Here is a 10,102-nt window from a genome sequence, read left to right on the forward strand (position 1 = left end):
AAAAAAATGTTTTATGGGTAAATGTATTCTGAAAATACTGCCTAGTGAATTCCATTCCTGGAAAGTCCCAATAAATATGCTCAGCTTATTAAAGGCCCTGAGAAGTGTTGTGCCATTATCTATTCAGAGTACAGAAGAGCTCTGAGACTCTCTTATTTCCCCGCCTCACACATCTCCCCACAGTTTCTAGAGCTTCCCAATGCCACCATTCCCAAGAGTTTGGCAATTCAGGCAGTGAAAATCAAACTGGTTCCCAGCTTGCCCTGTGACTGATGCAAGATTGAGCTCTCTCTATTCCCTTTAATCCCCTTCTCTCAAGTTTCCAGCCTCCTGCTGTATGTTGTCACTTCTATCTTCCTGTTCTTGTGCATTTATTTAAAAAAAAAAAAAAAAAAATCCTCTTCTTTTAGTGGGATTTGGTTGAGGAGGGAAGAAAGGCCAATGCGCATGTGTTCATTGGCCATCTTTAGATGGAAGGGAAAGAGGTCTGCACTGGGGTCATGCTGGGCGGCAGGAAAGACTGGGAGATGGTCGATGAGCATGGGGGTTAGGACAGCGCAGCTTTCTAGGCTTCTCAAAGCACTTGGGAATCAGGGCAGGGCTGCTTGGCCGAGAGCTTCGCTAGGACCTGCAAAAACAAAATGGCAAAAGTGTGCAGGATGCTCCGTCCCTCCAGGATCTTAGTGGGTAAGAGATAAGTGGATGGATTGGGGACAATAAGTGAATAAGTGGGAAGTGTACATAATAGAAATAATCACAGGAGACTGTGGAAACCCCAAGAAGGGGTGGTCCAAGCAGTGTGGTGTGTGTATAGTCCATCTTTCTGGAAGAGAGAAAGCAACAGGAACCATGTTTGTAGAGGCCAGGACAGCACCATAAGGAGCCTGGGGTTACCAAATAGTAAAGTGACAAGAAGAAATTGTGACCACTGAGTTGGAGAAAAGGCAGGGAGATTGATACCGCTGTTTACCGGTGACGAGTTCTGCTCCTTCTAATGTTGAAGATTGAACACTAGAGAAGCACGCCAAGGCAAGCATATTGAGCAGGTTTTATTTAAAGGTAATAATACAGACTTCTCCCGGCAGGAAGAAGGGGGCCATGGCTGATGTTCTAAAGTCCCAAGAAGTGAGCGCACCCTACATCTTTTATATGTTAAAGTCTCTTTTGTTCTCCAGTTCTCTCCCCACTTATCTCTTCTTCCTGCCTACTTTGCATTAAGTGAGAAGCGATGGGCAGGGGGAGGGCCAAGGTGATTCAGGCAGGTAAGGGCCCAGGGGGCATTAATTAGCAGTTCCATGCTTGCAGTCCTTGATAAAGGCAGGTAAATTTGGTAATCAATGGCCTCCGGAGATCCTTAACAATCCATTCTCCCAGGGGCAGTCTCTAACTTCCAGCGGCAGATGGCTTCATGGCTTCATTTCCTCGATTTGACCTGATCCCCTATTTCTACACTAACTACCTGTCCTTAATTCCGGCTTCAAGAGGACAAGGAGGGCCTGGAGTGTCACACTGAAGCCTGTGGGTAGTGCAGAGCCCCTGAGGGATGACCTGGAGGAGACTTGCTGGGTGGAGGAAAGCCTTAAGGCACACAGTGCTGGACTCTGGGAGGCCGCGGTGGCAGGCGTTGCAAAATCTAATGGGAAGTGATGAGGCTACACTCAGATCCCGTGAGGGATCACTGGATGCAGAGTCAGGGGTGAAACCAGTGGCATGTGGGCCTGGGAGCAGGGACGCAGAGGGTGGCCTCAGAGAAATCTCCCAGGTTTCCAGCTCTGTTGGCTGCTGGGGAGGGGCTGGGCCACCCCTTGCCGCTCGTCCTCTCCTTTCCAAAGCCCCCAGGACCCCAAGACATTGAGAGGAGTGTTGACTCTCCTCCCACCCCACTTCCCTCCCCCGACTGTTTGCGCCTGGAGTCCCTCCTCTTCCTGGAAGAGAGAGAGAAAGAGAGAGAGAGAAGATGAAATCATGGAACAAAGGGGATTAGAGTCACATTTCTTTCCTTCTCTACAATGGAAAACTCTAGTTTGTTGGGAGAGGGGAGCTTTGAGAGGGGGGGCCCCTGATGAGGTTATGGTTTTGAAACAGGAGCTGTCAGCAACTGCCAATCTGATGAACAGCAAGGTCTCATTTTCCTTTCTTCTGAGCTTTTCTCCCTTGTCCCTAGGGTAGGGCTCCTCCTCTGGGGTGAGTCTGCCCTATTGGATTTCACAGTCTGAGTGTGTCCCCTTCCACCTGGCTGATCATTCAACCTAGGCACCCAAAGAGGTCATCTCCTAAAGGGGAGGAGGTCCTCAAGACAGTGCAGGGGGCAGGAGAGAAGGAAAAGCCAGCTGTTGGTTGGAGAGTTTGATTCATGTTCAAGGTCTTCCACTTCCCAGCTATACAAACTCAGACAAGCTCCCCGAGACTTCTTTTGTTAACTGAAAATGATTACAATTTTCCCTCCTTATTCGCACCCATTCTGCTTTCCAGGGTTTCAGTTACCTAAGGTCAACCATGATCTAGAAATATTAAATGGACAATTCTAGAAATAAATAATTCATAAGTTTTAAATAACTTGTATTACAGTATACTGTTATGATTGGTCTGTTATTGCTAGCTTTGCTGTTAATCTCTTACTGTGTCTAATTTATAAATTAAGCTTAATCATAGGTACGTATGTATAGAACAGAACCACAATGTATATAGGTTTTGGTTCACAGTTTCAGGCATCAGTTTCAAGACCCACTGGGGGGTCTTAGAACACATCCCTCATGGACAAAGTAGGGGACTACTATATACCCAACTCAGAATTACTATGGGAACTAAGTGAGATTATATCTGTGTGGGAATTAAAAGGGATTAGGAAACAGGATAACCCATAACCATTAAAAGGCCTGGGGCCAGAATACAGATGGGGGCCCACCTTCATGTGTCTAAACACTATAGAGTTAAACATCAAACTTAAATTGGTTTTATCTTCCAACCTCGACTAATATCCTATCATGCCCAGAAGGCCAGGTTTGAATTTGGAGGCCCTGGACTCCCTGGAGTTCAGCACAGAACACCACCGCATGGGGAAAGCAGCTTTTGGCTCTCACCCTTGGCCCAATCCCTTCCTCTTGTACCCCCACCAGCTCCACCCTGCCTGGCAAGGACTTCCTGCAGAGGCACGAGGAAGCCCCTTAACCTAGGTTCCCCCTACAAACAGCCCAGAGGTGCACACCTGGGGCATTTGAGGAGGACGGAGTCCAGGAAGAAGCCCATGCAGATCCTAGAAAAGGGCTGAGTTGTCTGGGTAGGAAATCCTAGTGTCCCAGATACGCACAACATAGTACCTACAAGCGGCCACGTACCTTTGGTGCTGTGGAGCGAGTGTGGCAGGAGGAAGTCAGCCCAGGGCCCAGACGGCTGACCAAGCCGATCAGGGGCCACTCCTGAAGTTCCGCTCTAACCATGAAGCGATAGTGAGGAACAGGGCTTATTCTTTTCTCCCCAGGGTTTTGGTGTTTCTTTCCTCACTTTCTCTTTCTCTGACTCTCCACTCCTCCCTTCTATTTTCCTTAGGAAGAATTTGGGGATAATTTACATGCCAGCAGGTCAGAGAAGTAGGAGAGTAGATGTCTTCGGGGACAGATGAACCAGGAGGCCAGGAACTCTTGGGTGAGATCCAAGGACTCTCCGGGCTTGAGAGCTGCTAAGCGCCTCCCTTCCCACATCTCTGGAAGACTTGGGAACTTGTTATTTATTATCTGAAAACAGAGAATTCTTAGAGCCTTAGACAAGAGCATGGCCAAAAACCTGGAGAGAAACAACTCTGAGCACAATGAAAAATGTAGTGACAGGCAAGGGGACCTGGGAGACAGAGTGACACCAACATGGACAACTTAAGGCTGAGCTTAAAGCCACCATGCGTCATTCCCCTCACACAGTGAGAATGCACACCCAGGCCCTGGTGAGGCCATGGGGAGCCTTGGAATCTGAGCCAAGAATCAAGAACCAGGTGTTGCCTTGCACGGTGTTGCACGCTGTAATCCCAGCCACTTCGGAGGCTGAGGCAGGAGGATCACAAGTTCAAAGCCAGCCTCAGCAATTTAGTGAGGCCCTAAGCAGCTTAGTGAGATCCTGTCTCAAAATAAAAAATAAAAAGAACTGGGGATGTGGCTCAGCGGTTCAGTGCCTCTGGGGTCAACAGCTGGTAACAAGAAAAAAATAGAAAAAGAAAAAGAATAAAGGAAGGAAGGAAGGAAAGAAGAAAGAAAAAGAAAGAAAGAAAGAAAGGAAGGAAGGAAGGAAGGAAGGCAGGAAGGAAGGAAGGAAGGAAGGAAGGAAGGAAGGAAGGAAGGAAGGAAGGAAGGAAGGAAGGAAGGACCGACCAGGTATCTGGGCCTGGCTGAAGGGTTGGTGAGGATTTTGGGGAGAACATCACATCTAGCCACCAACTGTCTGATCTCAGTCAAAGTCCTTTCCCTCTCTGAGCCTCAATTTCCTTATCTATAAAATGAGCAGGAGTAAGGATTTAACTACATAAAGGATGAAGGATGCTTAGCACTATGCCTGGAATGGAGAGAGGTATCAATAAATGGTACCCACATGATTATTACTGTGATTTCAATGCCTAGAAAATGTCAATGAGGTGCTAATTCAACCTGTATGACCTTCGGTGGATCATATCCCAAGTACAAACCTTGGTTTTCTCATCTGAGAATTTCTTTTATTCTCTGCAAACATTTTGCTGTCGATCTCCGGCACAAATAATAGTGAACACTTGGAGCACACTCACTGGGGCTGGCCCTGCCCAAAGCTCTTCATGTGGGGAGATCATTTCATCCTCACAGTCTCCTCTGAGGGGCCTTCTATTGTCCCTATTTAGCACATGAGGAACCCAGGACACAGGAGGATTAGAGAATTTGCCTCATGTCACACAGTAAAACCCAGGCAGGCCGGCTCCAAAGTCCACCCTCCTCCCCTTTTGATCTCTTCCTTCTCTGTTGGAATATGGGTGGTGCCCTTGCTGGAGTAACCAGCAGGAGTAACGTTTTGACTGACCCCTCAGGTCAATCCAGCCAGCTCACTGGTCTGGCTGATACTTTGACTCCAAACTGACTAGTTACAGGACAAAATTAGTCACAACGACCTTTGAATCCATGATCTGCCTCAACATTTTTAGACTTTCTGACCGTGACACAGTCCCTCCGGCTCTGGATTTGAAGGAATCGGTGTCAGGAAACACTGATTTTGAATTAAAACAGGAAAATAGCCATTCCTGAGATCATGTATCTCCTAACCCGGGACATTCACTCTCTCACTTCATGAAGCACTAGAGGTCTTGCAGTGACATCCACAGATCTGGGATTGCTAACTCATTTCACAGATAAGAAAACCCAGCTGTTGGCAGAGGGGTGGAGGCATTGCCTGGGGTCCTGCTGGCAGTGGGGACAGAAGCAGAATTTGAACCCACACTCCCAATGCTCCAGACTGAGTACATCCTGCTGCCTGGTAACTTCCTTTGAGGGGCTCCTGATCCCCTACGCACTGAGGACACCGGCACAAAGGGTGGGAATCGCTGCAGACCATTTGGCCCGGCTTCGCATTTGCTGTGCCTTTTGGCACTGATCTGCAAAGCTACATTAAGCGTTCTTTTCTGAGTCTTTTGTGGGCAAGAGAAGCCTCAAAATCGCAATGAACAGAGGCACCTGGTTCCCCTGGGAGGATTCTGGGCCCATCTCCCCGCCTTGTTTATTTGTAAAATGGGAACACGGACACAACTGGTGTATGTTTTACATTAAACCAAATAGAAGCTTGTGGCATTTCTGTCTGTACTTGAGACATGTTTATATTGCTGGGTCCATTATGAATCTGTTTAATATCCTTCAAATTCTCTGAGTCCTTCCATCCCTGCAGCCAGGAAATGGATAATGTGCACACAGGGAAGAAATTTCCAGGCATTCAGACCTTTAGGCAAATGAGGACTTTTTTGCTCCCCCCTTCTTTTTTCTCTAAAAAGGGGGAAAGCTAGTTGCAAGAAAAAAAAAATTAAATTCTTCCTGTTCGAAATGGTTTTTCCAACGATTCTTTCCTTGTAGGAAATTGCATAGGTCCTAGAGAGATGCCAGGGAGGGAGCCACCAGCTAGGGGAGCCCAGCTGGTGAGAAGAGCATCCCTTTCCCCTGGATTGACTGGGTTGCAGACAAAGAGGTAAGCGATTGCCCCCCAACACACACATGGGCTGAGAAAGATATTAGGGGACCTGCAGCCAGGAGTTCAAGGTCGCCTGAGGCCTGCCTTGGCTTCTGGGGGCTCCTGGGAAGCCAGCATCAGACTAATCCTACCGGATTGGGAGCAGGCTTCCCACAGGACTGCTGGCAGGAGCAGCTCCCTGCTTGTTGGCAGAACAGAGAGGTATTATTTTAAGAAGAAAAATGAGATTCCTGTTACTGCCTTATTCCTCCTGCAGAAATGTTGGTGTGGCCCAACCAGAGCCAAGAGGAGAGGTAGTCGTTGCCAACAGAAGGGTGAGCTCATCACAAGGAGTGGATGTAGGTGTTTCCAGAAAGTAGAGTGTGGAAGAAAAACTCCATGCTTGGAATCCCAAACCTCTTACTGAGGCAGAACCTTTGACCTCCTCTCTCCTTCCTCCACCCTCCTCTCTGCTATGTTATCTGATCCCACTCACTTTTGATCCCTCTATCTTCTTGTATCTTTGACCAAACGCTCACTGCTTACCATATTATCCTGCAGCTAGATCAGAAAGCAAATGGGAAAATTCCTGGCACATAGTAGATGCTCATTTTTCCTTCCTTCCTTCCTTACTTCCTGTGGAAGCAAAAGATATGTTATAATTAAGGGATTGTGAGACTTTGGGATTTACAAATATCAAATTCCCACTGGATTCTGGGAAACATGGGGTCACAGGTTATTTGTTACTCCCTGGTAATGGCCTAGGGGTGACACAAGTCATTCTGAACCAAACTCAGAATTAAGAAGGATTCCAAGGAGCTTGGAGGAACTTTCCTGGTCCTTATCAAGAAAAAAATAGCATGGCTATGAGCCCAGATCAGAGAGGGCAGGAAATAAGATGATGCTGGTTGGAGAGAAGCAGCCTGAGAACTGGGGAGTAAGAAACTCCATAAAGTGACCACGAAGCTGTACCAGTTGGAAATTCTACAAGGTGAGCATGAAAGCGGTGCAAGGTCCACGGAGTGAGTCACCATGGCAGGACACAGAGCTCTGGCATCCTGGCTGCCCCATGCAAGGCCCTGAAACACACCCACCAACCCACTTCGATTTTCCATCTATGAATCATGAAGAGGGTGATATTAACAACAGTCCCCCAGAAGTTCCCTTTGGAAGAGTCAACCCCTTGTTTTCTGTCTATTTGGAGGCATGTGTACGATGCATAGAAATGTTGTAACATTTGCATTTTTACCATTCTTTGTCATTATTGCTTTGAATTTCATATTCTCTAAATTTCTAGCCCCCAATCAGAGTGCCCGATCATGGTCATGATGGTGGAGTGAGGCTTTGCTATGATAAACTTGATTGGTTTATGCCTCAGTTTTTGGACACCTTTGATGACTTTTGGCAGTTCACAATTTTTTTTTTTTTTTTTTTTTTAATCCATCCTCTGTCAATTTGGCAAAGGAAAATCAAAAGGGATTGGGATACAGGATGGATGAGAGACCTTTAGGAGCTGGGGTATGGCAGTGAGATGGCAAGTAGCTATCCTTCGAGAGGCTAAGGTACAAGCAAAGATGCTAGAACAAATGAGAATTGTATTATTTTCTCACATTTGGTTCAGGTCTGGGTAGACAATCAGGGCAAACTTCAAGAGTTTGTGTGAGTATCCAGATTCCTTCTGTTGTATTCTCCATCATCTCCTAGAATGTTGGCTTCAACTTCATGACCATGACCAAGGCCACTTCTCATCCAGGTGAGCCTATATCTTGTCCAAGGCAAGGAGGACAGAGGAGGGGAGACATTAGAAGTTGCTTGTAGAAACTTCTGCATCCCATTGGCTACAACTTAGTTACATGGCCACATTGAACTGCAAAGGATGCTGGGAAATGTGGACTTTGGTGGGCATCATGTGCCCAACTAAAACCTGGGTTGTTCTGCTAATAAATAGAAGGAGGGGCTGGGCATGAGAGCACATGCCTGTAATCCCCGCAGCGCAGGAGGCCAAGGCAGGAGGACTGCGAGTTCAAAGCCAGCTTCAACAACTTAGCGAGGCTCTAAGCAACTTAGCAAGACCCTGTATCAAAATAAAAAAATAAAAAGAACTAGCAATGTGGCTCAGTTGCTAAGTACCCTGGGTTCCATCTATGGTACCTAAATAAATAAAGGCAAGAGGTGATGGATAATGGGGATAATTTTTGCTTCCTGCTCTAAATCCCAAGAGGAAAGTGACATCAGGACCACAGCAACCACTTTTTTAGAGACTCTCACTGGAGGAACTCAGAAGGTTCTGGGTTTTAGGAGCTCTGTGGTAGATTGTGGTTCAGCTCTTCACTCTCACTTATCTTGAGGCCTTGGAGTAGGAGAGTGGGTGGAATTTATTTCCCATTCTGAGTAATATTGGGCTTGGCCATATGACCGGTGTTAGCCAATGGAATATGAGCAGAAGTGACAGAATGCCAGTCCTAAGCCAAAGCCTGAAGGGGCACCATATGCTTCTGCTTCTGCCATTTACCCTGAGAAGGACATGTCCCAAATAGCAGTTTGCCCAAGAAAATGAAGAAATGCGTAGAGCACACCTGAACTCAGCCTGGAGCCAAGTTCAGCGGAGCCCCAGCAGAGCCAGCCAACCCACAGTCATGAGCGGAGAAGACATGTGAACCACAGTGGCTGTTAGCCAGGGTTTGGGGGCAGGTTGTCATAGAGCATTACTGCGGTAAAACTGATATGACATCCTTCTAATCCCTGGTTGTGTCCCCATCCTCCCTTCAACCCCCTCTTATGAGTTCACTAACTCATGTAGTCAACAGTCATTTATAAGATGTCTGTCACTGCCAGACCAGGTGCTGCCGCTCCAGAACACTTATGACAATTCCATCTAGGGAAAGGGACAGAAACAGAAATAGATGGTGAAACTTTAACATAGCATGTGCTGTAATCTGTGCTGACACAGGGCTGTGCAGAATGGGACAAACAGATCAGCCTTCCTTTGCTTTCCTTTGCTCCTGTTCCCCACCTACAGCCCTCCCACCACCCCGAAACTCAGGGCCTGGTCCCAGGTGAGTATGATACGCCAGGAAATGCTACCAAAGCAGCTGTGAATCTTGTACTTTTCTTTCACAATAACACCCAGTGCTGGTTGGACACTTACTAGACACCTTCCAGAAAGGAAAGGCACATGCCCTGCCCTCAAAGAGGTTAGATTCTCCTGGGGATGACCTTTAGTAGACAATGGCACTTCTGTCTGCAGTAGCATCAGGGCTGATGGGTATGGAGTTCTGGCTGTTACCTTGAGCAATTTATTTTACCTAAGTATCTGTTTCTACATCTGTAAAAGGGGGCTGTGGCCCATAGTATCATTCTCCCCTTCTTCCTTTTGCAGCAAACCCTAGAATTTCAGCTGAGCACATGGAAGCCCAGTAGAGACCACATTTTCCAGCCTCCCTTGCAGCTCAGGTATGGCTCAATAGCTGACACTGTTATGAACAATGGGAAGTAAGCAGAAATGTCATGTGTGCCTTGTAGGAAGTGAGAGCTTTGCCTGTTTCCCTTTCGTTTTGTGACCATCCACAAAGACAAAATGGAACCCTGATCAAAATCTGGTTCAAATGTCAAGACAGATGACACTACACACATACCAAAAGAGTGTGAGTAGTTTATTTATTCATATAATTGAGGCACTCTGGGAAGAAGAGAGAACAGGGACTGGCTTAAGGTTTTTGAGATGGTTGGGGGATGAGGCTGGAGTGAGGTTCCGGTGCCTAGTTTGAACTTCCTGCTGTTGCCAAAGGAGGGGGCACCTGGGGTTTCTCATTGGCTTCTCAGAAAGAGAAGGGTGGAGCTTACAGCTGTCAGCAGTCACACATCAAAAATGGAGTCAGAGCTTTTCCTACACCCTTCTTCCATCTTGAACATGAATACAGAGGTGGTAGAGATCTGTCTGGAA

General features: G+C 47.1%; 1 long non-coding RNA gene across 2 annotated transcripts; it reads left to right on the forward strand.

The window, feature by feature from the left end:
• Nucleotides 1-4,390: 4,390 nt before the first annotated feature.
• On the forward strand, nt 4,391-7,901 carry LOC306657471. Of its 2 annotated transcripts, XR_013762803.1 has the most exons (4): nt 4,391-5,478; nt 6,066-6,177; nt 6,437-6,518; nt 7,781-7,901. It is a non-coding gene; the product is annotated as an uncharacterized lncRNA (long non-coding RNA). The 2 variants fall into 2 exon arrangements; XR_013762804.1 differs by lacking the exon at nt 7,781-7,901 and having other exon boundaries at nt 6,437-6,738.
• Nucleotides 7,902-10,102: the final 2,201 nt, after the last annotated feature.

The sequence above is a fragment of the Sciurus vulgaris genome, assembly GCF_902686455.1.
Source record: "Sciurus vulgaris genome assembly, chromosome: 3".
Lineage (NCBI taxonomy): Eukaryota > Metazoa > Chordata > Mammalia > Rodentia > Sciuridae > Sciurus > Sciurus vulgaris.